Genomic DNA, 15,855 nt, shown 5'->3' on the forward strand with positions numbered 1-15,855 from the left:
AGCAAACCATCACGCCTATAGCTATAAGCTCCCTTGTTTAAGAACGGTGTCAGAAAAGGCAAAGATGAGCAGGCTGTGCCAAAAAGAAAAAGTTTATAGCTAGATTCATGATTTTCAAACATTCTTTCCCAAAAGTCAGGTAAAGAAAAACCAATGGTGATGTCTTTGAATACCTGTTAAGAAGAAAAGGAATTATTTATATTTTCCTCTAGGCAACTGTGAAGGAGAGCAGGGGAGAAAGAAGGAGACTGAAAATACCACCAGAATATCAGTCCCTTCAGTAAGAGCCTTCCGGTAAACTCTGACATAGTCATGTCTCAGAGGAAACCCAGAGATAGCAAAAATAAATAAATAATAATAATATACTGGCATTCAGTGGCATTTCCATCCTACAAACTACTATTATCAACACCTCCATTATGTTAGCACCTGAAATCTTACAGACAGCATTGATAATAGGCAAAATCTTTCATTCCTCAAGAGGTAATTAAAAAAAAATGACATTTTAAAACTTTTACTTGGAGAGGGAAGCAGAGAGAGTGGACAGAAAAGCAGAAAGGACTACATATTAACAAGCTATGTATTTATGTATGACCAGGGAAAGCTTAGAGAGGCAACTGATAAGCAACCACTGCCTATAGATGAGTACCAGAACAAACATGAAGAAAGGTACTGCTGATAAACAGTAGCGGACAATGCCCAGTATTAGTCTTGAATAAGTTAGGAATTCAAAATTTGACAACCTGGCAACAAGCTATAGGCATAAAAGCATTTGACTGTATATTACACGAATCCCCAATAACTGGATCTTTCAAGAAAAGAATCAAATTGTATTTATACACATCACATTCCTGCATGTATTTATACATGCAAACATCTCGCTACGAAATTCAGCAAATGTTATTTACTCTTGGTTCTTTTAAAAGAGGTTATAAGTACAGGAAAGAATGATTAACTGATTATTTGCAAAGAATCTATATTGTACCTACGACAACACAAAAAGACAGATTTCTAAATTATTTGAAGATAACCATTATTGTAAATTAAGTACTTCTTCACAGGACATCTGCAAATTAGGAAAGAAACTAAAAAGAACCGTATCATCAGAGACAATTAATTGAGTTCAGTGACTAAATAACAAATGAGAATACATATAAGGAAAGGTACATGGCATAGAAAACAAGTATTTCTGTCCCCACTGTACAAAGTAGATCTGCAGGAAAGAAAAAATCCTGTTTTCGTTTGATAGGGTACTTAAGACAAATTCAACATTGGAGGTCAGCTCTATTGCTCACACACTAAGGTTTAAGAATGTATTTAAGCCTTCTGAGTATCAGACCCACAAAGGTGGCTGAAGCAGGCAGGAGGTCTCTGGAAGACCAAGACCTCAAGCCACATTTTCTGACTTCAGCAGCTGTACGCAAGGGGTTCGGCAACAGGCATGTCCTTCCTCTGCAAACATGCTGACAGCAAATGCAGTTGACACTCGAGAAATTTTTCTTCATTTCTGATTTTAAATGTGCCCTCAAAGGCATGACACCAGGTTAGACAAAACACTGGTCTGCACCAGAAGTCGTATCGACACGGATAACACTCAAGGCTGCAGCCAGCGGCAAAGCTGCAGTTGCAAATTGCAGAGCAGCGCTTCCTCCAGCTTAGGGGTGGTAGCACAAATGCTGCAAAAGACAAGGACTTTATCCTCAGGAAAAAACTACTTTTATTAAACTGACACCAAAACAAACAGAACTTCCAGCCTTTAAAGAATGTAGCTGAAAGCAAAACCTTCTGCTTTTATTGTCTCAAGAGATCTTTTTATGTTAAAAAGACGAAAACAAGAGTTGATTACATTTTTGAAATCCACACCTATCCAGACGTTAGAACACCGAGTATGATAAGGTTTACCTCTGGAACAGTGGTATAGCAGAGGAAAGTAATACTGTAAAAATCAATAAATGAAAAAGGTTATTTCTCAGAATGTTTGCTTAGGAAGCTCTAATAAAATAGCTAGGATGAAGTATCAGGAAATTACAGCTTTTAGGAATTTAGAACTCTATTGCTTAAAAAAGAAAGAGAGAGAGAAAAATCCCTGTTGGGTGTTAACTCTCCTCAAAAGAGAAGATGTTTGTGGGGAGTGGGGAGCATTTCTGTTATACTTTTAGGCCCACATAACCTGAAGTATACTGCAGTTGTTAATATTTTATAAGCCATTTCCCAGTATATACCTGTTCTCTTAGGGGCTGTGCAACCATCAGTATGGGTTCAAGCAAATGCAAAACCACAAAGGTATTTGCTTGTTAAGGAAAGGGGAGAAAAAAAAAAAAAACAAAACAAAAAAACAAAACAAATTTTGTTAAGAAAGGACATCTGGAGGTGATTTAGTCCAAATTTTAGTTAAAGGAAGGGCTCTCGCTAACACAGTATCAGATCACTTAAAAGCAAGTACTTGAGCACCAAGCATCTACATTTAACTTGAAAACTAGAGAACTGTGCTTTCATAAATTTCTGTCTTGTGGAGGCCAAATGATGTCTTCCCTGTCAAGTTCACGTGTTGCCAAAGCATTGCCTGAACGGGCTGTCAGATCTGGAAACAACTGGGCTTTTCTTGGTGGAAACAAATTTGTTCCTCCTACTACCCCTTCTCCTTAATGCAGGGGGAAGCCAAGATAAATCTACTCTACACAAACTCTTTTATTCCCATCAGAAAAGGAAGTCTTATAGTGAGTAAAAATGTTGCTTATCCAACCAATGGTGCTGCTTTCTGAGTCGGCCAGCATTAATGTAGTTGCTTGTTACATATAAAAATGAGACAGGATGCACAAATCAAAACAGACGAGCAGGCGTGAAAGAGAGAAAAGAAACATGGAAAAAGCAAGCCAAATCAAAACATGGCAGAAGAAGTGCTGTGTTTCAGAGCAGCTTATTTGCTTTCGGACTCTCATAAATGGAGTAGGTAATAATGTTTCCTAGAATGTACTTACATGCTGCAAGTGCAAGGGGTTCAGCTAGAAAAAAAACTTCAGGGAATGATTTCTGAATTTTCATAACAGATTCACTTTGAATTAGGTCCTGGCTTTGCCTAGTTTTCTGCATTTTTTTTTTTTTAAGGTTCTTTTTATCTTCCTGATTTGTTTCTGCTCAATTCACTGCACAAAGCCAAAAATACACTCTACCAGATAGCTTTAATTCACAAACATGTACTGGGGAAAAAAAAAGAACAAACAAACAAAAAAACAAACCACCCCACACATGTGCCTACATGTGCCCACATGTGCCTACAATACTTTCAGGAATCTTAATTCTGAAAGAATACTCTAAAGATGCTCAGGTTTGTATTCGTACTACTATGCAGGGTGCCTGTTGGAACTGTTTTCACTCGTTTGCATTACTTTTCTGTTGGACTATCTAATAACACTGTACACCAGGTTCACTAATATCCTTATTCACCCTTCCTAGCATCTCAAAAGTCACAAATGAAGCCGGAGTTCAGTCCTCTATTTTCACCATTTTACACATCGATTTGTTTCATTTTGTATTTTATATATCCCAATACTGAATATTATGTCCAACAATAAACTTGGAGACCAAACCTTCCAGAAATACCAATTTAATGAGCTGAGCTACTATAAAATACAATCAATTTACTGCGTTTGCAGGCTTCTTCCCACAAAAAGGATGTTCCTTTCTAAAAATAGGCGCAGATTATATTGGATATGTCATTAAGAGCGAGATACCAGTACTAATCACAGATTTAGGAAGAGCTGATAAGTGCCACGCTACCCATCACAGAATTACAAAATGCACTGACCCCTAACTCAGGAGGAACAATCAGCTACATGAGCAATTAGCCACATCCTTCTCTTGCCTTATGTCAGTGTAACCTCATTAAACCTAATATTTCCCTCGCGTTTATCTTTAGCACGTTGTTCTGATCACAGCTTCATCATTCTTCAAGCCACTTAAAAAGGCATTACACATCTAAGACCAGAGTACAATCATTACACTACAGCTTCAAGAGCTATTCATGTATAATTCAATGATTTTTGGTCTGACTTCGCTTACTATTCATAGAATCTGCTCTAAAGACTCTTTTTTCTTCGAGCACAAAGAGCTCTGCTCTGCTCAGAAAAGTAATACTCACTATAGCTAAATACTAACGGAAACCTTTAAAATGCTGTCTTCGCATATAAAGTGCATTCATCCCTCTGCATCCAGCCTGTTCCTTTACAGAACACACTGAAGTTTCAGCATGAAACATCTAGATTGCTGAAATGTTAACACAAGTGGTCATCTTGCCCCTCCACCCCTCAGATAATCCACAAGCACAAACATAAATCTCTTCTCAAGCAGCTAATGGTGATGGAAGGGATTTTAAAGATTCGGGCAGCTACACGACCCACAACCTCTCAAGAAAACTCCACTACTTCACTCCCTAAGCCTACAGGGCAGCATCCATACAGGTGATAAAACACACCGTAGGAGATAAAAACCTTAACATTCATGCTGGCCCCCAAAAAACTTCTGAGGCTACTCCTTTATTATGGGACTGAAACATCGACATGGCTGCCCTCGAAAGCAATTTCCTATTGCTTCAGCCTCAGGGCTTCCCAGATTTCTTGTGTCAAAGCTGCTGTGTGGACTCACTCTTCCCATGATATACAGCAGTGCACAGGCCACACTACCTAAGCAGTTTTCCTTCATGATTTTGATTTTCCCCTCTCAGGAAACGCTGGTATAATGGCAACACAAGTGCTACAGAGGACGTTGTCCAGGCTTTTTGCATCCAAACATTTTTCTCTTATGTTTATTGTGGGTAGGGTCATGCAAAAGCCTGAGTGAAACCTGAAGACTGACTCTAGCCCCCAGTGGAAGTCAAAATACAACAGCACCTAAAAAGGACACTGTGGCACCCTACACTGCTCAGCTGAAATGTCAAACCGGAGAACTCTCCTTGCTACTACCTTTGTCACAGTTACTAAACTCCAGGGAAAGTCTCAAAGTTATACAGCAATGATTTAAATATTACCCCACACAATGCTCAGTTACAGCCTAAGACAGGTTTTCCTTTCCAGCAGGGCTAGGGAGGTGATCGTCCCCCTGTACTCGGCTCTGGTGAGGCCGCACCTCGAGTACTGTGTTCAGTTTTGGGCCCCTCGCTACAAGAAGGACATGGAGGTGCTTGAGCGGGTGCAGAGAAGGGCGACGAAGCTGGTGAGGGGCCTGGAGAACAAGTCCTACGAGGAGCGGCTGAGGGAGCTGGGCTTGTTCAGCCTGGAGAAGAGGAGGCTCAGGGGCGACCTTATCGCTCTCTATAGGTACCTCAAGGGAGGCTGTAGCGAGGTGGGGGTTGGCCTGTTCTCCCACGTGCCTGGTGACAGGACGAGGGGGAATGGGCTTAAGTTGAGCCAGGGGAGTTTTAGGTTAGTTGTTAGGAAGAACTTCTTCACTGAAAGGGTTGTGAGGCACTGGAACAGGCTGCCCAGGGAAGTGGTGGAGTCACCATCCCTGGAAGTCTTCAAAAGACGTTTAGATGTAGAGCTTAGGGATATGGTTTAGTGGAGGGCTGTTAGCGTTAGGTTGGAGGTTGGACTCGATGACCTTGAGGTCTCTTCCAACCTAGAAAATTCTGTGATTCTGTGATTAAGCTAGCAAGAGGATTTTTGTTCTCCCTTATAATGTACTTCAGAATAAAACCTGGTTTCCGTATTACTGTGCTTTTCATGACCAGTTCAGAAGCATTAGCTTTCTGTTCACTTGTTTTGCCGACAATTTTTACATTCAGTTAATTTTCCCCTTGACTTTCACTTATTATTTTAAGCCTAGGTATCAGTACACGCCAACTTCTTTTTTTTTTTCTCCTTCAAATAAATAAATAAATTCATTACCTCGGGGCCAGACACTAAAGCCTGTCTCACCGAGTCCCGGAGGGACTACAGACATAGAGAAGCTGTGGATTCAGATCTCAAGAATTAAGCTGCAATACGGTTTAATGAATTTTAATAAGACAGGCTCTGGTCCTGCAAAATTCCTATATATAGCCCCTATACTATGACCTCAAGAATTCCCTTTGTTAGTCATTACCATCATTAAACAGACTGATCAATGACAGTCATTACTTTCTTCAATATTTTTTTTTTGTCTACCTAATCCGACCCAAAGTCACCGCAGAAAATTTTTCATACGAACACCTTACATACATTTGCCAGGTAGGATAGAGTAACCCTGAAGGAACAACTTGAAGAAACCCTTTGAGGATGTTACCTTGGTTTTGTTGAATTTATTTTCAAAATGCTCACTTAACCCCTACGCTGTGCAGCATGAAGCCCAGTAAGAGCCTGAACAGAATGGCTGCAATTTAAGGCCATTCCTCCAAATTACATCGTGTGCAGACTGAAAAAAAACATCTTGGTTTACGGTGATTCTCGGTTCTTTAACACTGCAGGAAAACATCAGCATCTGTTCCATCAGGACACTTTTACTCCTCTAGTATTTTAATAAATACGCTCCTTTGGAGAATACTTGGTTTACAAATTTCAGCCCTCCTTCACACATGCTGAGATAGGTCCAAGTCACACACGTTTTCCAATCTCATAGAAATTTCAATATATCAGTTCCAGACAATTTTCAGAAAAATATTGATGTTCAAAGAATTTTAAAATGACAAAAAAAAAAAAAAAAAAAAAAAAAAGCATTTTGCAGTCAATTGAACATCTGACATTGAGCAGCATGCAGCTAACCTTTGTGTTTCCCTTTTTTCTCCTTTCTGGTGCTGCCAGTCTGACAGCTTGCAGCTGCTGCCTTGGCTTTTTTAGTTGATTTCGGAGCTTGGGCATCCACTACCACTTTTACATCTTCCTGTTCGGCCTCCTGCACTGCTTGGGAGATTCAGGGCACCCCACCAAAAAAAAAACAAACAGAGAGACAAGAGAGAGAGAGAAAGAGAGAGAGAGAGAAAAAAAAGAAAGAGAGTGAATTGAGAACTCTTTGAAGGCAAAAGAAGTAAGCAGACGTCGCAGAATTTAGCATTTCAGGTAATTCATGCAGAGAAGGGATTCAAATAAACCAGAAATTGCTAAGTTACAGTAAAAAAAAAATAAAAGTGTTAGGTTAACTGGGAGGTATTTCCTAACTTTTCTCCTCCTTCCAATAATATATCAGCTCCTAACTTTCAGTCCAAAAATAACATCAGAATATTAATGTGTTGCTGAGCTATTGCAGGAAGCACATTTCCTTACACTAAAGCTCTGCCAGACTGATCAACAGTGGCAGCATGAAGGCTGAATAGCTTTATTTAGATTTCGTAGTGCCTATGCTTAAAACTATATCCTAAAACCATAAACAAGGAATCATCAGTTTTATTTTCAAAACATATTGACACAGCCATATATACCAGAGTATCATGAGTAGGACAGCCATGCATTTTATGGAAGAAACTATAGCCCAAGCTAAAAAACTCCTCCTCCTTTGTTCCGTACAAATTAATTTTGAGAAGTCTCAGCATATTATGCATAGCACAAACTACAAATGTCAGCATTAATTCACACAATCTTGGTTGTTTTCAAAGTAAAATGAGGCTTTATCTCTTTCTAAACGCATGACACACTTTGAGGTCAATATTTCAATCTGTGAAAGCAACGCCCAGAGCAGCTCTTTGCTCTGGCCAGACCAAGGCTTGAAGTCAAGTAACACTGCGTTTATAATGATATAAAAGCAATCACCCTTGTGAAATACAGAAAGAAATCATCAAACTTCATACCCCAAGCAAAACAACTGGTAGGCGAGCACTAAGAAATCTTAGCATCAGCTGCTGGCTGCTGTTAATTTCACTGCCCCCAGCTTCGTGTGGTCACTGTGGTATATCTCAGAGGAATATCACCCTGGCACTTGATGCCAGCATCCTATCATCCTTTTATTTTCCCCAAATTAAAGTGCTTTCTTTAAAATAATAATAATAAAAAAATAAAGTCCACTAAGGATCCTAACTGGAAAGAAATGGCTGCCAATAAAATTTCTTTAAAAACATCCCTGACAAAAGTCATAAACCCTGAAAAACCCTGACCTAACTATGCCCCATGATGTGTGGACAGCCGGAAAACTCCCCTTGGGGAAGGAAATTCTCTCCAAGCTTCTGGTCTATGAGGCAACTTTCCCATTCACCAAATCCTTCAGGCACATGAATGGCAACCACAACACCAAGGGGATCCTCAGAGGAACAAGACGACATGGATTTAGCCATGTCTATGTTAACTGCAGCATACAAACCCACAGCTGCCCTCCCCAGCTCAGCAGTCCCGTATGAACAGCATTACACAACGAGCATCCGAGGCGCTCACTAAACACATACCCCTGTTTCACTACACAGAGGAAGAGCTCAAGTTTTATAGAGTAAATACATGAAATTGGTAGAGGCATGAGTGATTAACAGCCTTGAAAAATGACTTGTTGCTGCCCAACTCCTCAGTTCCATCTTTACTGAACACAAATCACAGGACTGCAGTACTTTTGCTGAGCACCACAGAGCACTGAGAAAACGAACAAGACAGAACCAAAGGAGCCTTGGACTAAGCAGGGAAGCAAAGTATCCCTGCTGAACAGTCTTTAAATAGGTAGGATTGGTCAGCCCAGCAATCTGTCCTACATTTATAGCTTAGTCTCTGTTTAAAAATGAGCATATGTTCTTTTAATTGTTTTAAAGATGATAATCCTCCATGTAACTGAAATTCAGTACTTTACAAATGACCAACATTAAATGACCAGTCAGGTCTCTAAATCCTTTTAAATACAGCCATATTCATTCATTCAGATGAAACTTAATCTACTTGGCCCAAAGGCATGATTAAACAGCAAGGGATGAAATGTTCTGACATTGTTCATTGAAAAATTAAAGACTTATCTGCACCATCTTGTCAGCTGTCTTTTGATCTAACAAGTAAAAGCCTAAAGCTTTGTGAATTAATTTTGTCCTGTAACTTCCAGCAAGAGATATCTGATTGTAGCACAGTAATAGGCACTCCAAGTGCCAGAGAAGAAAATATTTGCATTACTTTAATCCATAAGGCAAGATTTCAGTCCAGTAGCCATTCTGAGCATATACCATCACTGCTCTATATGGTAAACAGAACTTTCATACATAAGTGGTGGAGGCTGCAAAATAAAATTTAACCCATAAATGTGCTGATACTACAGCTGTGTTCATGAAAGAATTAGCACGGAATTTCCTGTTTCTAAAGGATGCTTTTTTGACCTGCAACATTACATTGAAATCACTACCTCTGAAATAAATCCAAATCTAATCCCAAAATACTGCCTCATGCACAAAAACTCACCATTTTTTTCTTAACTATTAATTACTCAAAAAACAGCAGACTTTGGCTAAGGCTCGTCCAGTCACTAATGTTTTCTTTGGTCTCCCTGGATAATATTCACTGACAATATGATTATGTCCTTAATTGGATATTAAGAAGTTAAAAATAATGATAGCAGTAGCACAGAACCAATAAATTAAGGATTTTACATGCAGCCACAGGGAAGGACTTTCCACAAATGTCACTCAAAAATGCATTCATTTCAATAAAAAAAGGGAACTTTAAAAATCCCAATTGATCTTTATCTTAAACACTAGGAGAGTACATTTGAAAATCCACTCAATTGCCCCGTATTTCCAACTCCAAATTATTAAAATCTTCACTCAAAAAAAATAAAGACATTTTTTCAATTTCTATTAGATTTGTTTGTACTAGGATTTGCATTTAGACAAGACAGAAATGAGAGCAGGATGCACTGTGTCGAGACAGAATTCCAAACAGCAAATAATGCTGGACTGTCAGACCTGATGTTTCATTCTCTTTTGGTCCCATAAATTGCAAAAAAATGACTCTGAGATAAATGGCAAGCTTTCAAATAATACAGTGACATGGTTTGAACTCTAGTGTTGTTCATCCATGGTTGTTCAACCCAGTGCTGATTACTAACCTCAATATGGTGTTACTGAAAATACTTTTGGGGAGACAGAAAAGAGCAAAAGTTACTATATTTAGGTTAGGTTCCATAAAATTATTTCAGAATCTGAGCTAAGAGGAAAAGGTGAACAACTAACAAGTAGGCTACTAACACAGTACCGGATGAGTGAAAAATGACTGCACATCAAAGTGGAAAAGGGCTGTGTCCTTGGCAATGGTCTAACTGCTAAAAGTGTGGAAAAGAAGTCTCTCTCATTAAACAGTTCGGTGCTGGACAGCAAAGCATGTTACAGGGGCAGAGCTACAACCCACATCTAAAGAAAATTATGCAATTTCTAAGTGAGTGAATAATCTGTAATGCAGACAACACAGGATTGAAAAAAAAAAAAAAAAACAACAAAAAAAAAAACAAACAAAAAAAAAACAATTGAAAGATAGTTATCCACACATATTCAAGTGAATGAAAACGAAAAGCATGCTTTTCCATCTGGCCTTTATGAACGTAAGTTCACACAGGAAATTAGTTTCAAAGTACCAAGCAATGAAAATGCAGATTTTTTCTTTTCATTTGCATGCCCATTTGTCTTGATATGAGTACTTTGTACACTCTTCCAATCTTAGAGGAAGAAACAAAAACTATCAATCAAAACTTACCAATCCCTCTCACATAAAAATGCCGTGCACTAAAAGAAAACAATATTTTTGATTGGCACCTTATACGTAGAATGAAAAAAGTGAAAAATCACACACACACAGAAATGGATACATTAAAACACTGCACAATCTGCCTGGAAAACACGTCAGGTAGAAAGAGGCTGAACTAGATGGATAAGTTATGTGGTGCACATCATTGGCTCAGTTCAATAAAGCAAATATCCAGTCTTTTTATTAATGTCCTCTCATGGTAAAAGTGAAATCCAGAATGAGTGCCATGCAAAGAACGCTAAAACACAGTTCAGTCAAGAGCAAATTTTAACAAATCAGTGCAAATTAGTTGTCCTTTTCCTACTGTTGTCTGAGACGCTCTTCCATCTCACCATAGAAATGTCTTACTACTTTTCTTTGTAATGTTAGCTTTAGTGAATATTAATGCTTAATTGAGCTGTCATTCTTTTTTTTTTTTTTAATCTATTTAGATTACGATACTAACTTAGCATTTTTACGCTCATTTAGAAGTCAATGGATCCTATAAGAAGTATCCAGAAGATGGGCAATACCACCATATTTTAGAGTAAAATGAAATATTTTATCAGTTTTTATAGAAGGCCTACAAACAAAACCAAAAAACATTGATGATAAAATCAGATAAATACAGGGGCCTGAATTAGGGCGAGGATGCTAGTGTGTTAGGCACTATTTGATTACTTAACAAATATTTGCTTTCTTATTCAAAATGCTTACAATCAAAGGCATTGCCCCTGCAACTAGCACTTTACTGATTCCAGACTCGGAATATTTTATCACTCGTAAAGTCCCTGTGACTCCTTGCAGTTTCTGTAGCTAACACTGATGCACTGACCTGGCTGATTTTACAAAGGTGAAAATACTCTAAGTGAAGGTGCACGTGAACGGGCTGAGAGAAAAAGAACAAGTGCACAGGAGAACTTGCTGGTGCTTGAGGACATTATCAAGAGCTCATTGCCATAAGGAGACTTTCTTTGAAAGAACAAAGGAATGAATTAAACAAAAGCTTCCTCTCAACTCCCAGGCATCTGCTGTCTGACCACTGAGCAGAGAAGAAAAGGCAGCATGTGAAATGGAGAGCTAATAGCAATGAATCAGACTCTTTGGGGAAGTAGACAACTAATAAGGAAAGATAAAATTATCCATGAAAAGCCTCTACCAGGCAGATTAAGGACAGCAAGAAATAACATCATTATTTTGAGTACCAGGGCCCTGAGGCACTAATAGGCTTTCATTGCCCTGACCAGCCTCCCTTGTGGCCTCCACCCACTCCCTGCCCACAGAGGGATCGATCTCAGCTCAGCCAGGGCTATGGCGTTGGTCTCCAGCTGTGGTTCCTGGGATGAGCCTGGTGGCACGCTGTAGGTAGCTCATCCACTCAGTAGGCCCCTCGCGTGTACACTGCAGCCTTGACTCCCGGCCCCATCCCCTTCCACCCTGTCTGGCACTCTGGGGGGACCCCGGTTCACCCCTTGCTGCATCTGGGATTGCAGAGGATGCTGTTGGCAGCAGCCAGCTCTGCCAGCTGTGTTCGGACCCGGTAGGATGGTGCCTCAGGGCACTGCCTGTGCTGGGGTCACCCTTGTGACCAGGCTCCCTGTCCCTTTGGGACCTGCAGGCTCCTGCTCCTTCCCTGACGCTGAACCGTAACACGTAAATATATTTTAAGTAGAAGTTTAAAGCAAAGAGAAGGGTGTTTTTCAAGCAGCTTCTCTCAGTTGCCTCTAAACTGTCTTAAATTTTCCAGTGCCAAGAACCACAAAAAGACTTCTAAACCACTTGCTACCTGCTGTTCTCTGCTGCTACGGGGTTAGTTTATTTTGGAAATGTACTAGCACGGTAATGACTGCTGATAAATTAAGAAGATGCTTTAAAGGATGAATGGTAAAGAGACTGCGGCCAAAAGGGAGATTTCAGAATATATGCTTATTGGGAGTTAAGTGTTTTGCCCACATGATACTTGGAGTGCTGCCCGATCTCTCAATATTAATAGTCTTGTGCACAGAACATTCCCGGCTGTCTTCAAAAAATAAACTAACACCTCATTTCAAGGTCAGCGAAACGCAGGGATGCAACACACAGATTTGATGAACACTCAAATACGTGCGTTTGTAAAAGAATGGTTAATCAATGCCATCTTGTAGGTTGGCAGCCTGGCACCCATCGGAAAACCCCCTCTCAGCACTGATGGTAAAAGAGCAGAATGACACACCAAACTTAACACTCCAGAGCTATGACTTTTACCTAAAGTCTGTTCTTCAAGAAATGAGACAACCATTACATCTAGATGTGCTGCCAAATGTCAAAAGAAGAAAAGTAAGGAAGTAATTTTGCTTTTTAACACATGGTTAATCGAAATCTCTAAATTGGAAGTTGCCATGAAAATTATTCAGAGAGTTTCTAATTGAAAACATTTTTAATTCCAAGTTAAAAAGAAAAAGCCACAGCTGCAACAAAATATGTTAATATTAATGAAAGCATATCTGGCACTTGTTCAAATCTCTGCCTTCCTCAGAGCTGCAAAAAGAAAAGTCTCTCCCCAGTGGAAATTCACCATTTTCATAGAAATAAAATTACTCTTCCCTGTTAAAATGGTCTTTCATCATTTGCATTAAATGTAATTAAATAGTGTAATTAAACTGTTTCAGTAAGCAGCATATCTCTGCATGTTACTTGGTTTTAGGAAGGCTTGGTATGTATTTGCATTCCAGACTGAAAAAGCTGTACTTCTAGCAGAGTTTTGCAAGGCCGTATCACACTAAAATGTTTGTTCAAATTTTTAAAAGAAAATCAAAATAAGGGGTGCAAAGATATATGAAAACAAACTAGCAGATGTGACTGGAGGGCATTACAAAATAGCAAGCAACATTTAATAAAACCTTGAAACAAGCAAGTAGCAATATGCCTTCTGAAGGACACTGAACTGAAAATAAACTAGGACACAAGAAAGAAGACAAAGCAATTTGCTATTTATCTTACACTGGATTAAATTTACTCCACTGAATAAATGACTTTGTCTTCTTTTATATACAATATAAAGTTAATTGCAATACAAAACATTGTTATTAGTTCTTATTTAGCTATTCGTAATGATGAAATAGTGTCAAAGTTGTATTTGGTATTGCAATAGTAACAAAGAGTGGCTTTATTTGAGAGTGCAAGAATACCAAGGAGTTCCAAAGAGAGGCTTTGTTTGTAATAGTAGAAATTGGAGCCAAATATCACAGAAAGTAATGGAAGGATATTTATTGCTTGAAATAGCAGACAGATAATTTAGAGTCTAACCTACAAGTATGGTCCCCAAACTATATTAACAACTTAATTTCAGTGCAAATAAAAAAGGCCACTATACTAATTTTACATGAAAACTTTCTGCTATCTTTACATACTCAGTTTTGTCATGGACTTACCTAGAAATGCTGTCATGAAAGTATTTCTTCTGTAAGATTGCCTGTGTTCCAAGGTGCACAGATTATATAACGAGAGGTTCTTTTCCCGTTAAGTATATCCCTATAACCCCTTCCAAATAATTAAAGCAATTTCCTGCATGCTTGGTCCTATTGATCTACAGATGCTGCCACATTTCCCAGTACTTATCTGGCAAGCTGGCATTACCTCTGGCTAATATTCCAGCTCAAACCAACCACTCATGTACTGGAGTGTCAAGGATCCATTTTAATTTTGGTGGGCCTGTTCAACCTAATCAATGTCACTTTCTGCAGATAACACAAATACTGTTACTGTTATTGGTTTATTAGCCAATATACCAATAACCCAAAGGTTTTAAGAGGAAATGTTACAACATGCCAGTCATTTGCATGCTGCAGGATCTGAAAATTCTTACTTGTAGGTGAAACACAAGCAGGAACTGAAAAGCAAGAACTGAGAAGAAATTATTTCTGTGAACAGTGAATTCTGCAGAACTGATCCACTTCTTCAGTGGAAGGGCAACTGTCTCCTTGAGAAGCATGTGGCACCCAGAGGAATCACTAATAATACTCAGCAGGGAACACAGACCATCTCATCCCACCACCTTGTCACCTCTCTGTTCCGAAAGGATCTAGGAAAAAGTATGGTGATGCTGGCAATGCTCTTCCTCACTCTGTGACGACAGGCTTTCAGCAGAGCCATTTCCTTATTTATTGAAGTAATTAAAACGAAACTTGAAAGAGCCCTGTAACTGCTCTGTTTATTACTGAATGAAACTGGTTCCAGCATCTTCAATCCTGAGCAACACAAGTATAGAAAAGCCACATCTGTATTATCCCACTGCCCCCGCTGAGCTCAGTCGCTGCCTGTAACTAATATCCCTCCATCCTATTGCATCTTAGATTTATGTGTACTTCAAGCTAGGTGAAGCAAAATGCACGTGCACCCAGAGGACTAGCAGCAATCACCATGCAACTCCCTGCAGAGAATCAGAATCAGCTAAGAGCTCTTCCATACAGAAAAACTTGTGATCAGCTTAACTAGCCAAATATGTTGCCCCACTATATCTACTTACAAATGGCTGCCCAGGCCAATGATCTATTCCAGAAGAAAAGTGACCTTGAGTTTTTACTCATCTCTCTGATAATTATTCTGGAATGAAATCAGTTTTTACTCCAGTATAGAGTTGCCCATCAGGGAACCACTGCAGCACAGATAACTGCATCAGAATAAGCTACGGGAGCGTATGAAAGAGAATTTCCTAGCGCAGAAAACCAAACATCTCAGAATTGCTGAGACGTTATCTCTGACCTACTTTGAGTAAAGTACCATAGAGATATCACCATACAGGCATCCAATTATTTGTTGAAATCAACAAGTGCTTTTGTGCTATGCAGAATCAATACAAGGAAAAAAGAGTGGAGGAGGAGGAGGAGGATAGGTAGAAATAAGTGTTCTTTTTGTAGCATTTGCAGTACAGGAATTGATTTAACAAACATGCTCATCCAAGCAATGTAGTTCATTCAGAAGGCCGTTAAATCCCATCAAAGAGTCATTCTTAACTTAAAATCTGCATGCCCATAACAGAAACAAATGAACGGAAAAGAGCAGAATAGTTCTTTAGAAACAGCCCAGATGTCTCATGCATCTGACACTCCCACATACAAATGTTTTCATTGAAGGGGGGAAAAAAAAAGTGCCAACCCCAAAGCTGAATACTGTAGTTAAAAATGGTCGTTAAAACCTAACTACATACCATGCAAACACTGTATCCTAAGACACTAAG

The 15,855-nt window shown here is 39.2% G+C and overlaps 1 protein-coding gene across 2 annotated transcripts in view; it reads right to left on the bottom strand.

Annotated features, from left to right (window-relative positions):
- TUB (TUB bipartite transcription factor) overlaps positions 1–15,855 on the bottom strand; it is a 70,289-nt gene that overhangs the window by 25,761 nt on the left and 28,673 nt on the right. The gene's annotated exons all lie outside the window — the stretch shown is intronic.

This window comes from Netta rufina (assembly GCF_964035555.1).
Source record: "Netta rufina genome assembly, chromosome: 5".
NCBI lineage: Eukaryota > Metazoa > Chordata > Aves > Anseriformes > Anatidae > Netta > Netta rufina.